Source organism: Acomys minous, assembly GCF_964271855.1.
Source record: "Acomys minous genome assembly, chromosome: 14".
NCBI classification, from domain to species: Eukaryota; Metazoa; Chordata; class Mammalia; order Rodentia; family Muridae; genus Acomys; species Acomys minous.
The window spans coordinates 102,335,507-102,353,550 of record NC_140496.1 but is presented as its reverse complement, the minus strand read 5'-3'; the positions used below and the strand labels follow the sequence as shown (position 1 = coordinate 102,353,550).

Sequence of the window (18,044 nt, the reverse complement as noted above, 5' to 3'; positions counted from 1 at the left end):
TGAGTGCCACTCTGAAGACACTGTCTTCTCACTGGAAGAAGACTGTGGACCTATAAAGGACTGCACCAAACTGAGTAGACACCCAAATGTAGTGACGGCCTAGTATAGCTTGACTATTCACTAAATTTATTTATCTACCAAACTTTTATTTAACATGACCCTAAATATAAAAATTGTTATCAAGGCTGTGACATTACAAATGTGAATGGTGGCTCTATTTATCCTGGAGTTATTCTTCACGTAGAGACAGGGAGATATGATAATCAAGGTTATATCCGGCTGTCTATGTGGCATGTGCTGTATTAACTATTTTACATTTCCCAGTTAACATTGTTATGTGACCATGACTGGGTGTCTTGGTCACCATAATATAGATCAGGGGAAAGTTTCAAGTTCACTCAGCTGGGAAGTGGTGTAGCTGGCCTTTGAATTCCATTTTGCTGAGATTGTAGCCCTTTTCTGTTGTTAATGTGGTTTCTTAGTATAATAATTTCTTAGGCTAACTGATGAACAAACCATTTGATGGGTTATAGTGTTTTCTTCATCTTGTACAACAGGAGCACAGAGGCCATATAAGTCATTGTACAAGACATTCCTGGAGGCGCCTAAAAAATCATGAGTTTCATTTACAGCCTACTTTTAGTGAGGAAAGTTAAATATATACATTTCCAAACTGTTGACTTTTTTTTTCATTTTCCTGTGGGATCAAGAGTTGGAAACCACTATGGGGAATTTTGAATGTCCTTATTAATTTGGAATGTAAGGAGAATCTAACATAATGTCTGAAGGTGTCTTTCTTTATGGGCTTTTGTACCATGCTCTGCTTTAATTCAGTTTTGCTGAGTTAAAGAATATTATGTGTTTGTTTTCCTTTGAAACTTGACATTGACAAACAGAAATCAAAATTTAAATGATTTTTACTTATATGCATCAGGATTAAATTTAAAACAAGGGGTATTTCTGATGTTTACCTGTGGGTTTCTCTCCCTATGTGTGAAGGGAAGCTCTATTCTGTCATTGGAAGGTCATCTGATTACATGAACAGTGAACATCTATTTCTGACACTGAAAGGAAAAAGATCTCAAATTTCTTGGAACAACCTAAAGATATGGTTTTACTCTTTTAACAGGTTGCTATTGAGGCTTCTTAAAGTCAGGTATGTTTCTACCATTGTGTTTTAGTTTGAAGCTACAAGCAGTTTCTTCGCCTTTTCTGTTTTTAGAGGTGATTTGGCATACATCTGAAAATAAGATCTTTCACAAATAAAGCATTGGGTGTTTTACAGTATGTTAATCATGTGAATGAGGCTCAAACATGGACTATAATTTTACAAAAGGGAATTCTGTGCCTTTGTATCTTCCTTCTCAATAGACAGCAGATTTTACATTCAATGACTGTGTGCAAAATAATGGGTGTGATAGAATTGTGTCTTTTAAGGGCTGTGAAAGCTATGAGGGTGAGAGGAAAGTCAAACAAACACTCTAGTAGTGAAAGTTAAACAAGTAGTCAAATAGAATGGGTTAGTATAATAGGATAAAAAAAAAAAATAAAGCAAAAACTTCACACAGACTCAACTTTGCTTCTCCCTCCTCAGAAACACGTATTCATTATTCTTTCTTTCTGTGTACCTATGTCTGACTGTCTGGAGTACATACACAGATGTCACATAATACATATCTGTGCTTAACCTAACCACCAATGAGCAGTTTACAAATTGAGTGTCACATTGACAACTCTTAACAGTGACAAACTCGCATCATAAGTTTCTTTTTCATATCATTTGCTTAATCATTAATTTCATATTCATTTTTTTAATTGAAAGTGTGGGTTAATAGCTTTCCCCAAAACATATTAATCTCTTTTATTTTCATAAGAGCAATTGGTTACAAAATTTGAAATTTGGGGATTCGTGTACGAATTCTTAGTTAATTATTTATTTTGACAGGCTCTTTCCCTAGACTGTTTACTCAAGGTTATGTGGGATTTTATTTCATAGTTCTTATTACATATTTCATAACCTGTGGTTTCAATGTTCGTGTCCTTCCCAAATTCTCAAATGAAATCTAATCCCTAAAGAAAATAAAAGATGGGACATTTGGGAACTCATGGCTTATGAAAATCTTCCTTTTTTGTTGGCAGTAGTGTCCTTAGGGAGGAAAAGGCTAAGAAATTGTGTTTCTTTCTCTTTTAACATGTGAGGATGCTTCAAGAAGGCATCATCTTTAAAGAAGAAAGAACCTTGACAGACACCAAATGTACTTATCTTGAACCTCCCAGCTTATTGCATAGTGAAGGTAAATATCTTTTGTTGATAAAGTACTCAGCTTATGCTATTTTGTTTTAACAACTCAAATAGACTGTTATAATTATTAAACATGGTTTTATTTTTAAGGTTCTGAGAATTTCACATGTAAGTATGGTATTTATATCATTTCTATATTCCTCCTTAATTTTACTCATTTTATATCCCCTCCCACAACTCCCTCTCTCATAGATATATGCAGGGCATTCACTTCTGAAGAAAACTGACTCATCCTGATTGTCTGCAGCTCTTCATCTACGGGTCAGACCTTGAGTATTTTTTCCCATTCACATAGGTATGTCAACTGTACTGTCATCATGCAGGGATGGTTTAGGCTACCATATTGTTGACATTTGGTACTTCCCTGTCATGTCTAGAAGACAACGTTCTAGGAGGAAGCTTCATAGCCCTATGACGCTTACAAACTTCCAAGCCTATCTCCTGTGATTTTTACCCCCGGAGCCTTAGATTCTGGAGTTTGCATTTTTGAGGATTCTACAACTACCTCTCGAATCTCTCCTATATCTAGGAGCTCTCTTTATATTCAAAATTCTCAGCCGAATCAAGATTTGTTTATAGTCAAGATCTTTTGCTACCTTGTAGTCTTTGGTGCTAAGTTTATTGTGACATCTGTGGAATCTGGGAGATCTAATTGGGGACACTTTGTCTATCTTCATCTCTTTCATGATAAGGTGGTGTGGTGGTGTGAATAATAATGGCCCCCTAGGCTCAAATATTTGAATGCTTAGTCACCAGGGAGTGGAACTGTTTGAGAAGGATTAGCAGGATTGGGTGGCTTGACCTTACTGGAATAGATGTGGCCTTGTTGGAGGAAGTATGGTGCTAGGTGTAAAGTTTGAGTTTTGAAAAGCCCTTGCCAGCCACTGCATCTCTCTTCAAGGTGCCTGTACATCAGAATGTAAAGCTCTTTGCTACTGCTCCAGTGCCATGCCTGTCTATGTCTCTCCATGATAATCACGGACTAACCCTCCAAACTGTAACCAAGCCCCGAATTAAATGTTGGTTTGGCCATGATGTTTTCTCATAGCAGTAGAACAGTGACTAAGACATGGTCAACACAGAAAGGAAAAGTACTTTCATTACATTTTGGATATTCTTACAAAATATGAATTGATTCTTTTAAGTAGACATGAAGTCACTGACTGTAATCCAAACATTTCTGAAGTGACTGTGAATGTAGTTACAACTTGAAAGCTAAGACTATGGAATACCAGCCAGAACATCCCTTGTGTTTTTCAGACTTTGATTGCAGACCTGTTTTTCAAATTATTTTTTTTTGCCATCATAAAACATAATATTATACTTTCTTATATCTCTATATACTTGTCTTCCTATTTATTATCTATCTATCTATTTATCTATCTATCCATCTACCTATCATCTACCTATCAATTGACCTATCTATCATCTATCTATTATCTATAAATATATCACATGTCACATATGTCAGTCTATCATATACCCTCTCTCTATTATTTATTGACTATATCCCTGATATGCTCGTGTCTATGAATTGCAACCTTTCACTGGAAGAAATTGGTATCATTTTATAACAGAGGCAAGTCCCTATTTGGAATAAGAATCTTCATGATAAGTATTTTAGAGTGAAGATAAAAGTTATATCAATATGATATGTTAATTGGTACTCAGGAAGTCCTAGAACTATGATGTATGCCATGTTGGTCTTGAATGTACAGAAATTGTCATGTCTTGGCTCTAAAGTGCTAGGATTATAAACTTGAGTTACCAAACCTGATTTGAAGTTATATTCTGAGACTGTAAATTTGAGAATATATAGCAGAAAATTACCTCAAAGGACTCGATTTGTCATCCAAGTTTGATTCTCTTAGCAAGTAGCTTTTATTGGTCAAATTCACCAAAAAGCTTTTGGAAATATTTTTGAGGTATTTTAAGAATTAAAAGGCCCTCCTCAGTGGAGAATACTGGAGTACAGGCAGACTAGTGTATCTGGGTGCACCCTTTACCATTTCTAATTTTGTAGATTAGTCCACATAGTTTCCTGTGTCAAAAAGTAGACATTTACATCATGATGAATGTTGGCATCTTTGCATTAGTGATATCTGAGATTTAATTATGACAAGCAGCCCACAGGACCTCCAAGTGGACTGAATAATATTGAAAGATCAATTTTGTAGGCAAAAAGAAAAAATAAACAATGTTATAATAGGGTAGAGAGTTCAGGACGCTGAAGTTGCATAAAAGTCAAAGAAAAAAGACACAAAAAAAATCCCTGCTCAACTAGAAAAATTATTCACCTAATGACAAGGCTGTCTAGCCATGTCTATTAAATAATCACACTAGTGAACTGATAAGAAACTTTAGAAGTGGATCATAGAAAGTGTTGAATATTAAGATAGTAAAAGGCATATTTCTAGCCAAATACTCTTGAGTGAACTGAAATGAAGTGATGTTAGAAAGGGACACTATAAGTTTAACTAAGAAACCAATGAGTAATCAAGGAATACCCATGCACACTCCTTTACCCATGTGACTCTTCCCACTGAAAAATGTGTGTGTGTCTGAGGCCAAGAGGTGTGCAGACAGAGTGAAACCAAAGCAAACTTACACACACACACACACACACACACACACACACACACACACACACAAAAAAAAAACACTGCAAGGGAAACGAGATGGTATTTGTTGAGCTGAGAGTAAAATGAATTATTTGCTTGAGTATTTTCCAAAGATGAGAAAGGTGGTATTCTAGAAAATACATTCATTCTCCTTAGGGGAAAGCAAGATGTTAAAAGACTTTACCATCACACTAGAGCAGATAATTAGGCAATTACGACTATTAAATTTGACAGAGCATTAGTTTAAATGTGTTATTCACTGGAATTCTGCAGGAAGTAACAAATAGCACCATTTTAGTGAACACTTTTGAAAGCTCATTGAGGACAGCATATCACCAGAGGACTAAAGAGCAATAATATATTCCCATGTTTGACAAAGCACCCCCCAACACACACACACAAATGAGGCTGTGGGAAGATTCCTCAGGAAAGTATGAGGCTTCTGAAGTCTTTCTCCTGTTTGATATGCAATTACTGCAATGTGCATGCAGCTATTAACCCACTAATCATCAGAAGACCTTTCGCAAGTAGACAGTAAGTATCGTTTCAGCACCTCCTACTTTGATTTATAGCTATTAAAACAGAAACAAAAAGAAGTCACCTTGAAAGTGGGTGAAAAGACCAAGCCTAAGGTTTAAGTAATTGACAATTAGAAAACATTTAGTAATGCATAATTCACTGATGCCAGAGTTATCTCAGAATGCTGTCCTCATCACCTTGCTAGAAGTCTTTTTTAAATGGATTACTGCTGCATTTTTAAGAAGCATGAAATATAGTGATGCTGAACAATATTTTAATGCACTAATCACCCAGTGTTCATCACTTACTCCTCACTTTCTACAGTCGGCTTCTCTGGTTCCACTAGATTCAGCTCCTATACATATGAATTATTAAAGCTAAGAATAAGGAGCTTCTGAAATTAGTCATGTCCATGTTCATGCCACCAAAGTTCCCAATATTATTTCAAAAGATCATCTGTTGCTAAAGCAACCATCATTGTTGGTAGAATTGCCATCAGAATCCATTTTCTTGAAGTGGTAAGGGAGAATGACGACCCAGATCCAGAATCACAAGCCATGAGCAGAACAGATCCTAGAATGTCCATTCGGGACCTGTGTTATATTAGACCCTGCAGTAACTATGAAGGGCTCTCTGGTTGCATTGAGGCTTCATTTGGATGGAGTCCCATCTTATGTATCCATGTATTCCATCCCAAGACTGATGCACACATGCTACTTTAGTCCATAATTGTTTTAAGACATGGATGAATAAAAAGGGTTTTCTATTATGCTTTTTCTGGTATCTTCATGAATGAGTTAGATAATTCCAAATAGGCACCTACTGAAATGTTTGCATTTTTGTAGTTAGAAGTCTGACAATCCCATTGTTGAGTAATCTAGTTCTGGCTTAGAATCACTCCTTCTAATTGGATAGTCAGTGCCTAAAGCACAGTAGGTAGGCAGTAAACATTTGCAAATGAATTTACACATATGCTGCTCCATAACAGCTTTGCTAAGATATTTATTCACAAACATTCAGGGAACTGTTCATGTCTATATTTTAAATTTTACTTTTAAAATGTCACTTTTAATATAGTGAATAGTGTTGTATCTGAAGTGTTTTATAACTTTACTTCTCAAATCTGATGATTTTTTTTTTTCTGTGAGTGCCTGAGTGACACTGGTGTTAGCATAAGGTAGAAGGTACTACAATGTGGCTTGCCACAAGGATAGCCATAAGTTTACCTTATTGGCAAACCAGTGTTATTTTCATTGGCTTGCTACGAAGAAACAATTTAGCCTCTGTGAGTTGAGCATTGATATCTATGGAATGGTGAGTTTAGAGCAGGTGGTACTTAAAATATTTTGACCCTCAATCCTAACAAGAATTCATCTGGAACAATTAAAGTGAGGGGATATCTATTCATCTCAATGTAATAACAGGAAAAGAGGAAAGAAAGAAAAGCAAACAAATTGAGGGAAGCCAAACACTCGTGGTCAACATGTTGGTGATAACAGAAGTTCTGTCTCCTCTTCAATGCCCAGTACAAGCGCGTGAGTCAGAAGCACACAGACTCATGCAGAACTCAAAATCTCTTGAACAGCTAGTATAATTGATACACTTTCTTAAATTTAATTTTGTCAATTCTAATATCCAAATACATTAGGCAATTTGGGCTTACAGTGATAGATAAATGACACTGAAAGGAGTCTGAAAACAGAAATACATTAAGAGACTTAGCTGTAAAGTAAAAGTATCAAGCTACACCAGCAGCTCAACCTCTAAGATAGAGCATTAATAAATAGGACATCATGAAACTGTAAGGCTTCTGTAAGGCAAAGGACACTGTCAACAGAACAAAAACGACAGCTCACAGACTGGGAAAAGATCTTCTTGAACCCTACATCTGCCTGAGAGTTAATATCCAAAATACATAAATAACTCAAGAAATGAAACTCAACCAAACCAAAAAGCCCAATTTGAAAAATGGCATACATCTGGGTAGCCTGCATCTCCTTGCTCTGTGTTTCCATAGGGCATCTCTGCCAAGGGGCAGTGATCAAATTCCGGCACCAGAGTTCCTATCAGAGGCAGTCCCCTGCTCTCCCCTCTTTTCTCCATGCGGAGAATGAGCTGTCCATTGGCTACATCTGAACATGGGGTCCAGATTCTCTCCTTGCAATGTCCTTGGTTGATGCATCAGTTTGTGAAGACCTGATGTGTCCAGATCTGCCAGACCTTAGCCAGGGAGAGGACCCTATCTGTCAGAGGACTAGGGGAGGGGAATACGGCAGAAAAGGGAGTGACAGTGGGACAGGAAGATAAGAGTGAAGGGCTAACAATTGGGATGTAATGTGAGTAAATTACATAAAACTATGAAGAAGACCAGATAAAGTAATAACAAAATGGTGTACAGAGCTAAACAGAGAGTTTTCAACAAAGGAATATGAAATGGCTGAGAAACACTTAAAGAAATGCTCAACTTCCCTAGTCATCAGGGAAATGCAAGTCAAAATGATTCTGAGGTTCCATCTTACACCTGTCAGAATGGCTAAAATAAAAAACTCAAGTGATAGCTCATGCTGGCAAGGATGTGGAAAAAAGGGAACATTCCTGCATTGCTGTGGGAGTGCAAACTTGTTCAACCACTTTGGAAATTAATCTGATGTGTTCTCATAAAACTGTGAATAGTTCTACCTCAAGACCCACCCATACATCTTCTGTGCATATACCCAAAAGATTCTCAACCACACAACAAGGACATTTGCTCAACTACATCCATAGCAGCTTGATTGATAACTGCCAGAATCTGGGAACAACCTAGGTGTCCGTCAACCAAAGAATGGATAAAGAAACTGGTACATTTATACCATGGAATACTGTTCAGTTATCAGAAACTTGAAGAAAGGTTGGAGAAGTCCCTACTGCCTGCTGTCCTCTCTAGGGTAGATCTTAGAGGTCTCCCCATTACTAAGAATGTGTAAATGATCTTTTCAGGGATATGAAAATTAGTACACCACAAGAAGACCTAACTAGTAAACTCACCTGGGCCCATGGGGCTCACACAGACTGAACTACCAAAGAGTATGCATGGGATGGACCTGGACCCCCAACACATATGTAGATGTGCAGCTTGGTTATCATGTGGGTCCCTAAAAACAGGAATAGGGACTGTTTCTGACTCTGCTGTCTGCTTTGGATCCCTTTCCCCAAGCTGGGCTGCTTTGTATGGCCTCAGTGGGAAATGCTGCTCTTAGTCCTGCAGCAACTTGAGGTGCCAGGGTGAGCTAGTAGCTTTGGGCGTCTCCCCTTCTCTGAGAAGGGAAGAGAGGAGGGAGCCCTGAGTGTCAGACAGGGAGAAGAGAAGAGAGGGGGCTGGGATCAGGCGGTAAAAAGTGATTAAATAAATAAATATATTGAAATAAAAACCAAAAACAACAAACAAAACCAACCAATCAAATAACCAAGCAAACAAACAAACAAAAAAATTCTGCAAGAGATCAAATCTCCTAATAACACAGAAAAACTTAGAAATTACTGAACCAACACAATCATAAGATTGTGTTATTCTGGCATTCTGAGTAACTATTAAGATCTAAAAATGCTAGCAAGTAACAGGAGAGGAAAAATAAAAATAAAAGCCATAAAAAAAGATTCAGGTGCAGTTTTGGTGCTTCTTAGGGGAAATAGCATGAGGATAATCTATGAGTCTATCAATGTATTAAAATTTGTACTATAAGATATTTCAACTAAAATCAGGGCAACAGTATTCATGCTTAGAAATATTTAGAAGGTAAAGAAAAGCTGGATAGTCAGAACAGAAACTAGAGTCGAGGTCATTGTGTCAGACTTGAGGAGAGTGAAGCCATGCATGGCATAACACGCCACGCCACATTGACTCATTAGAATTTATTATTATTATGTTGAAAGGTTATCACAAAACCCCAAAGCTATGCTAGAAGGCAAGTGCAGATTTGCAATATAAGAGGTCAGGGGTTAATAATGAGGAATGATTTCCCAGTGCCATCAAATATGGCCTCAGGAAGGATGGTGTGCTTGTCGGAATGAGAATTTCCCCCATAGGCTCATATGTTTTGATATTTGGTCTCCAGTTGGTAGAACTGTTTGGAAAGGAGGGGCCTCATGCTGAGTGCATAACATCTGGGTTAAATTGCCAGCAGACGGATCCTCTAGCAACCCAAAGACCATATAAAGACTGGAGGGTGCACATTAGGGAACAAGGTAGGGTTGGATGAGGTCAGTCTTTCCTGTTTGCTTTAGTGTTGGAATAGAAATGATTTGGATCTTCAGGAGGAAACAAAGATTCTAAATGAAGATGTACTTGGCTTTCTTTAATTATCCCTCATCTGTTACCCTCCTAGCCCAAACTACTATTTTAAGCTTCATTAATAAATGCATGTTCATTTCATAAATTATTGTTCAGGTGAAAATATTGAGCTTAACGATTGTGTTTGTATTTTTGAAATGTTTATGTCTTGAATTTAGTGCCTATTATTGCTATTTTGTTGATACTGACATGACACTTGCTTTCTTTAAACACATAGGCTTGGATAAGAAGCTCAAGGTCATATTAATGGAAAAACAGTAATGACACTGGATTTATCCTACATTTCCCTATCATTCAGACCCACCCTTGACTTCTTTCACAGTCTCATTGAAATATGGGCATTAGAGGTTGATGTTCCCTCTTTTCCCCTCTGTTTCTCTCCATCTCTGTTTCTCTACCTCCTCAAATGCCTTTCTTTGTCCCCTTGAGAAGATAGCCATAAAAAGCAGCCACTAGAATTAGCCAGGTGATGGTGGCACATGCTTTTAATCCCAGCACTTGGGAGGCAGAGGCAGGCGGATCACTGTGAGCTCGAGGCTGGCCTGGTCTACAAGGTGAGTCCAGAATAGCCAAGGCTGCACAGAAAAGCCCTGTCTTGAACTCCCCCCACCCCCCAACAAAAAGGAATTAATTCATGTAGTGAAGGCCACACAAGCACCAGGGTGACTTTATTTGAAGATGGCTGTATTTAACAAGTCACTGGAGTGTAAATTAAGAGATGTAGGAGTGAGAACTGTAAAGTAGCCTAACAAACATATCCTGCTGAACTCTATGGCATGCAGATGGTTATCATGAAGACTGCATTTATGTTTTTAACAAAATGAACAAAGAAGATTGAAATTCTCTGCAGAAACTGAGAGACTAAATGCAGACATGCTGTCAGGTATACTATGTATTTAGGTGATATTTACTGAAAAAGTATAGGTTAATTGCGAACTCATTTGTTGAATAATAACTTCCATGACTTAATCTTTCCTCTGTTTCTAAGAGATATGTATAACAGTAGGGCTGCCCTTACTTGGCTTCTGTTAACTTTCTAGTATGTGGCTATGGGGGAACATCTTGTTCTATGGCAGATTTTTTTCTTAGCTTTTTCAAATTAAATAGAATCTGAATGAGCTCTTGCTTCTTTGTTGTTGTTGTTTGTTTGTTTTTGAGACAGAGTTTATCTGTGTAGCCTTGGCTGGCTTGGACTTGCTTTATAGACCAGACTAGCCTCAAAAATCTACCAGACTGCCTCACTGTGTGCTGGGACTACAGGCATGTGCCAGAGGGCCCAGCGATCTCTTGCTTCTTAATTATTTAATTTAAGTCTCTTCTGAAGAAGAAGGTAGAACACAATTTTGGCTTACTTGCCTTCAGATTGCCTGGTAAGAGAGAAACATAACATTTATAAGTACTTGCCAATTTGTTTGGGACTATTCATTCAATATTTTTGATAATACAACCACAGACAATCCAATAGAAGGCAGAGGAGAAAAAGATGTATTAAATTCTAGTTTAAACAATGTCATTTTTCTTTTAGGTATAATCACTTGTCAGTTATTCACAAACTCTCTCAAATAAAGAGAACTAAGACATAATTTAATATATGTAATTCAAAATATATTTAAATAGTGACTGGATAAGAAAAGACCTCAAGACACAAAGGAAACCTGAGGCCTGAGATATCAGGTCCCAGCCTCATATTTTTTGGGCCAGAGCATCTCCAGATGAGTCGCTGAACTCTCTGGGTCTTTTCTTGTCCATCTGTCACAGAGTGAAAGCTCTGCTTTATTTCTTAGTAAATGGAATAAATAAACATTTCCCAGGTTTTTCAAAGGACAGTTTGCTCCAAATGCCATTGAAAACAAGTGTGATAAGATAGCAGAGGGGACTTTGTCTTCCTGACAGCTGGAAAACACAGAACATTGCAATATTGTTTGTCCCGCAGGCAGTGTTAAATATTGTAACTCATTTCATTCACTGATTTGATGCTTTTACTAGCTTGTGAGAAACAAAACAAAATTATTTAGAGTGTTGTTGCTATGTGCATTAAAATTACTAGGACATGGCGAGTGGAATGCTGACATGTGAGCCTCCTACCTGTCCTGGTGATGTATTTGCATGGAACCAACCAGCAGTCCAGTGGCTCAACTGACCTCCACTGTGACTGAAGTTTCTGAGACAGCTGGTCAGGATTACTGGAGGCACAAAATGTGGCTGATGAACAGATGTCTTCTTTGTTTTAAGTTAACTGGTCTGTTTAGGTCTTGACCTTTGACCTTCTCCTTATGAGTACTAAAAGTAACTCAGATTAAATGGCCTCATTTTCCTCTGCCGTAGCTACTGAGGAGCATTCTTATGGAAAGAATTAAGTGCAGCAGGTGCTATGACCTCTACTGAGAGACCATTGATTGCCTTGGATCCACTTTTTCTAAGTTGCAAGGATAAAATATTAAGTATTAGAGTACAAGGCTGTCAGTTGACTTCATCGAAGGTTTAGCTGGATTTGATGAATAATTATAATTTGACTGTGGTTGAAATTTTTGTAGCATTTTTTTAAGCAACTAAGGTTAAAATGTCAGAAGTTTTTAATATAATTATTGGACATTAGGGCTGTGTAACTGTGAGAAAATTAAAATCCCCTTCACCATAAGCTTACAATGAGACACACCTGCAAAGGCTGCTGTCCTAATTCTGCACTGGGGTAAGAGATAATATGAAAACTGACTTGATAAAGTTCAACTACTTGGTAATTATTTTATGATATTAGCTTTCTTATTAGGTTATTCCCTCTCAGGAGTGAGTCTGTGAAAGATGAAATTCTGCACCATGCTGTATTTCTCTAGAAGATAAAGTGGTTGGGAAGTGTTTGGTTCATAGTGTCCCTGCTTCATGTATTAATTTATAAAGACCAGGCTGACAGGAGATGCTATGACATAGAACACATGGAAGAAACTATCTTCACCAGCTGCTCCTTCTCCAGTGTGAAGGGCTGAGGTTAGGTGAGAAGAGGGTAAGACCTATCATGTTCCTGTCTTTCACAGGACCATGGCTTTTGATTTATGCTAGGAAGGAAAATTTGGCCCATCTGGGGCTGTGTTGGCTTACTCCATTTCTGAGTGTTTTCAAATGAAAATGTACATAAACTCACTGCTTACAGCTTCTATTAAACTTTAATGAGAAAACAACTATAATCAACAGTGAGTATCACTTCTGTCTGACATTGATTCAAACTATATGTTTCATTTTGCTCAAAAGCAAGTAGCTTAATGTGAATGTCACTGCATGTTGTACTATTTATAAATTAATATATTTTCTTTTATGGCAATGTGTTACCTAGATGTTCCATGCATTTAACTTTTTTAGATTCCCATAGTCGATTTCAAATATTAATTCTGGTCATTTTTATGCTCGTAAGCTCATGAGGGACGTACACAGCTTAATATGTTCATCTTCTTTCTCATTTAGGCCTGCTGCCATTCAAATTAATTGTTTTAATCATCTCTGATTTTAGCACTAAAGGAAATAATCTTCCTTGTGGTTTTGCTTTTAAAATTAAGTGTTGTTTGTAATGTATAATTTTTGTAAAACTTAACTTTAACTTGCAGTGTATATTTTTTACCAAAAATTAAACATTACTTTAGAATATAGTTTCATCAAAATCTATGTAAAAGTAACAAGGAATAAATGCTGTTTATAAAAAAGATTAACAAAATATATTTTAAAACTCAACATCACTGTCATTTTTTTCTTTTCTACTCCTTTTTAAAAAATTTATTCAAGTAATTTATTCAGATTACATCTCAGTTGTTATCCCTTCACTTGGATCTTCCATTCCCCTTCCCTCCCTCTTTCATCCTACTCCCCTCCCCCAGGTCTGTGACAGAAGGGGACCTTGTTCCCCACTATAAGATCGCAGCCTATCAGGTCTCTTCCTGGTAGCATCACAGTCATGTAATTGTGTTGGTGTGTATCTATTTGTTGTTTGTATTCTCTAATTCCTTCAGTAAGGATAAGAAATAAGTATAAAGATAGGAAAAGTGAAGATTATCCACTCAGCATGCTTATGAGATTTATTGAGAAGAGTCAACCATCAGGTGCTAGACAAGAAAGACGCAAGTCCTGACACAAAATCAACCGTTGTGTGATCCTGAATGCTACCACAATTCAGAAATTTTTTAAAATCAAATTGCTCCTCAAATTGAGTTATTTAAGGGCCAAAACAAACAAACAAAACATACGGTTTTGAAGTGCTTAACGGAGTCTCACCACAACTATCCTTACCCTGTTCCTGCTCCCGCCTTCTGCTTCCCTTGAGCTTAGAGGTTGAACCAAGGTTTTATCGATATAGGAAAACGCACTGCCACTGAGCTTCTGGCACAGCTCTCCACCAACTTTAACGTTGCCTTCCCTTCTATCTAAGAGTGCTTTTGGTAAATGCTTTGCTCATTGGAAACAAATCAAATTACCGAAAGGCAGAAACGGAGAGTGATCACAGACAAATCTCATAGGCGTAGAAAGCATACAAAACAAAGCAATGTACAACACAGAAGCCTTTATGGAAATGTGGTCCTATTCAGGCATGGTCTGTGAAAGCTTTCTGCTGACCACTGGACCTCTGTGGAGCCCGGACACACCTTCTGGCCCCTGTTCACTTATGTCTGCCTTCTTTCAGACATAAGTGTTGTTGTGTGGAAGACAAAAAGGAGAAAGGAGACTTAGATGACAGGAGCCATCTCTTTAACCTTGCCTACTTCACTCTTATTTTCCTCCCCTGGGGAAATTAGGGCAAATAAAAGACAATAAGCTTTATATAAAAGCCAAAAGGCCAGACTGTTACTAATTGGGTAAATAAACAGAGTGCCATGAAACCCTGTTAATTTGATATTAGGATCATCCAGTATAGCATGAAATTTGAAGTAAGTGCTATTCCCCAGCCTTGTTAGACAAGATTCCTCCCATTAAGATCAGTCATTTAATCCAAAGTACAAAAATATGTATAATTTGAGGTGGAAATTAGGTCCCCAGAGTACCCTGGGTTGTTAAATTGGTGAGATAACGTGAAGTGAATGTCACTAAACAGTTAGCCATAGAGAAGCATGACCTGGGAGCCACCGTGATTACCTGTCAACCCGGGAGGAGGGAGCAGGCTAAGCTATAAAGGAAGTAACCTTTGTACATGACACCCTTCTGTTGAGAAGTCACATGGGCAATTTACTGGTTTTCTTTGAAGGCTCCTACTTGCCCAGCTCTCCTGAGGTTTAATGAGATACAACCATCTGAGAGTCAAAGCCCTGGGCCTTAGAATTGCCTTTGTCATCTAATTAACTAGGTTTTATGGTTTTTGTTTTTTAGGTTTTTTTTTATTTATTTTGATTTTGTTTTCTGGTATTGTGTTAGCCTTAATTAAAAGAGACAGTATGATAAAACAGCTATTTTCCTTGTGCAGGCACATGGGCGGATGTGCGTGTATGAATCGGGTTTGTGGATAAGAGCTTGCTACCTTGGGTGAAACAAGCATTAGCTTGCAGATATCAAAGTTAGCTTTAGTTTGACTTTGCGAGACTCTGAAAGCAATATGCTTTGTTGCAGTGGCTCAGATCCCATCAGTGATGCTGTTCTGAGGATTATATATTTGTCTCGTCCGTGTCAAAAGTCCCATCCCTTGTGACTTCACAACTCTGTTTTTGTATTTAATGTAAAAGCATGATAGCTTCGCATTGATGATTGTCAGCAGTTGCTATTTATCATCTGTCAAAAGTTTCCCTCCTAGGAAAGCAGAAAATCAAATGGATTATGACTGTTTTTCTAGTTGCTTCAAGGAATCTTACATGACACAAGGTAAAAAAGAAAAAAAAATAAGAAAAGAAAAAAAAATAAAGAGCAAAGGAAAATGAGTTCTTGACAAGTGACTTAGCATTCAAGTAAATTTGTGATTTTATGCACATAACATCACTGCCACTCACCCTGACAATACAGGTATTCTCAATTGTAGTGTCAATTTGCTTGTTTGACCTTAAGGCTTCTTTACTACCTAGCCTGGTACTTACACAATCTGACAATTCATTTTTCTAGTGAAACTACTAACTGAGTGTTCTGGTGGCATCACTAAAGGGGGAAAAAAAAAAGAAGGGAAAAGGAAGGATTTTTTAATTTATCTATTTATTTATTTATTTCTATTTTTATACCTTTAGGTTTTCACATGCCAATATCATTAAATTCTGGTAGGCTGTCAAAATTGTAGAGGATAGTGTCACTAAAAAACAAGACTTGCAATTTTGGTAATTAAATTGTATTAACTAGAAACACAGGTAAACCAGTAGCTTATATTTGAAAGTAGGAACCACAGTAATTTTGATTAACCACGAAGACATTCTAAAACAAAGAAGTATGGCATCTCTATAAAACAACATAAAAATACCAGTTTTGTTTTAGGAGTATTCCTTACTATCAGTAGACATGGCATGTAGTTTTATTCTGTTGATGGCACTAATACACTGACAAGAAGCAACCTGGGGACAAGGTGTATTTCATCTTGCACATCCAAGTCACAGTGCTTCACTGAGGGATGTCAGGACAGGCACTCATGGCAGGAACCTGAAAGTGGGAACCTTGGAAGAACTCTGTCAGCTGGCTCAGTCTCTGACTGATTCCTGCTCTTGTTTAGCTAGCACCCTTATATAAAGTAGCACACAGGTATGGGTGCTACTCAATCCAGGCAGCTTCTCAAGTACACCTTTCTATTCAGATGACTCTAGACTGTTAACTTGGTGGTTAAATCTAATCAGGATACATGGCATTTATAGGACCTCAGTTTACTCTGATGCGTCTATCATCAACTAAATTTTATTTCTCAGGGTTTCCTAGAGACAGAGATAGTAAAAAGAATAGAATAAATACAGGGCGGTGCTAACTGCAGCTACATATTCTATTTATAAATGTACTTGGACATTGGGGGGACTTCTTTTCTCTTAAAGGAAGGTAACATAAACAACATTTTCTACTCCTATGATAGAATGATGGTCACTTTGTCACAGAAGTGAGCCCCTAAGACATAAGTAAAGAAAACAGATTATAATTGGCTGGATACAAAGGCAAAACACACACACACACACACACACACACACACACACAAACACACATCACAATGTTGGGAAACCTTGATACTAAGGTCTGACATTACTAGGAAACAAACTGGAGGACTTCCTTTGTCACCTACGCTTCCACTTTGCTCCCTGGGGCAGGCCAGGGCTGGTGGATTCCAGACCCCACAACCTCTATCTGAAAAATGTCACATAGCCTTAAGGGAAATTACACATCCAACCCCCTTTCTCCCAATAAGAACCCATTCAGCAAGCACCTGGCATTCCTGGAATGCCTCCATGCTGAGGAGTTATCTCAGTACCTTAGCCCTTTAGCCAAAGACATTCTCCCACTCTGGCTATTCCTATTTCCTTCCCAAAATTCTATGTAAGCCTCGTTCATCCAGACTAAAGTTGATCTGCCTCCCCAAAGCTGATCCTGGAGTATTGTCATTTCTGTTTGTACTTGCTGGGCTTCCAAATTCACCACAAGCACATACACAAACACACATACAGACACACATACAAACACAAACAAACAAACAAAAATAAGTAAATCAGAAAACAACCAAAAGACATAACCCAATTGCATGCTATAGCTGGGAAAGTCCTTGTTTTTCATGTTATTTTCTAAACAATGTGCCTGAGACGTCAGTGGTTAGACAGCAGTAGAGCTCCACAGACCCTGCTGTGATACAGGTGATTTTATTGTCATCATCATTTTCCTGACTCAGTGACAATGATCCTCCTTGCATCTGCTCCTCTTTGAGTCTCCTTCAACAGTCTCATTGTCATAGTGAAACTGGTATTGTGCTTTAACCTTCAGAATGCCAAATCTTTCTTTAAGAACCTAAAATAACAGGGTTCAATGGGGTTCTGGACACCTGAATGTGCAGAGACATAGGAAGATGAATGAAAGCTCAGAGTCCTGCCCAAGTGTTGCTCGTCCAAGTCTCTGGAATAAAAGCTCGCATCTGTAGGAACCTGACCTGTGAATACAGAGTCGTTTAGAGAGTTCTGTGAACTCCCTATATGATCCATTAACCTCCAAGGAGGAAACTTCAGCACCTCACTTTGTAGCTAACCAACTGGAAATCCCTGAACCCTTGGCTTGCGTAATACAAGTGCCAGTGGACACAAAAGCATAAGACTGAGCTTTCAACTTATGTGGGGGTCTATATCAGAATTGAGTCAGTGGGATTGGA

General features: G+C 37.9%; 1 long non-coding RNA gene across 1 annotated transcript in view; it reads left to right on the top strand.

The window, feature by feature from the left end:
- The first annotated feature begins 1,131 nt into the window (after positions 1-1,131).
- Positions 1,132-18,044, top strand: part of LOC311582703 — a 48,513-nt gene continuing 31,600 nt past the window's right edge. Inside the window, exons 1-2 of the long non-coding RNA XR_014774201.1 lie at positions 1,132-1,156; positions 2,200-2,294. This is a non-coding gene — a long non-coding RNA (uncharacterized lncRNA). The remainder of the gene's footprint in view (positions 1,157-2,199; positions 2,295-18,044) is intronic.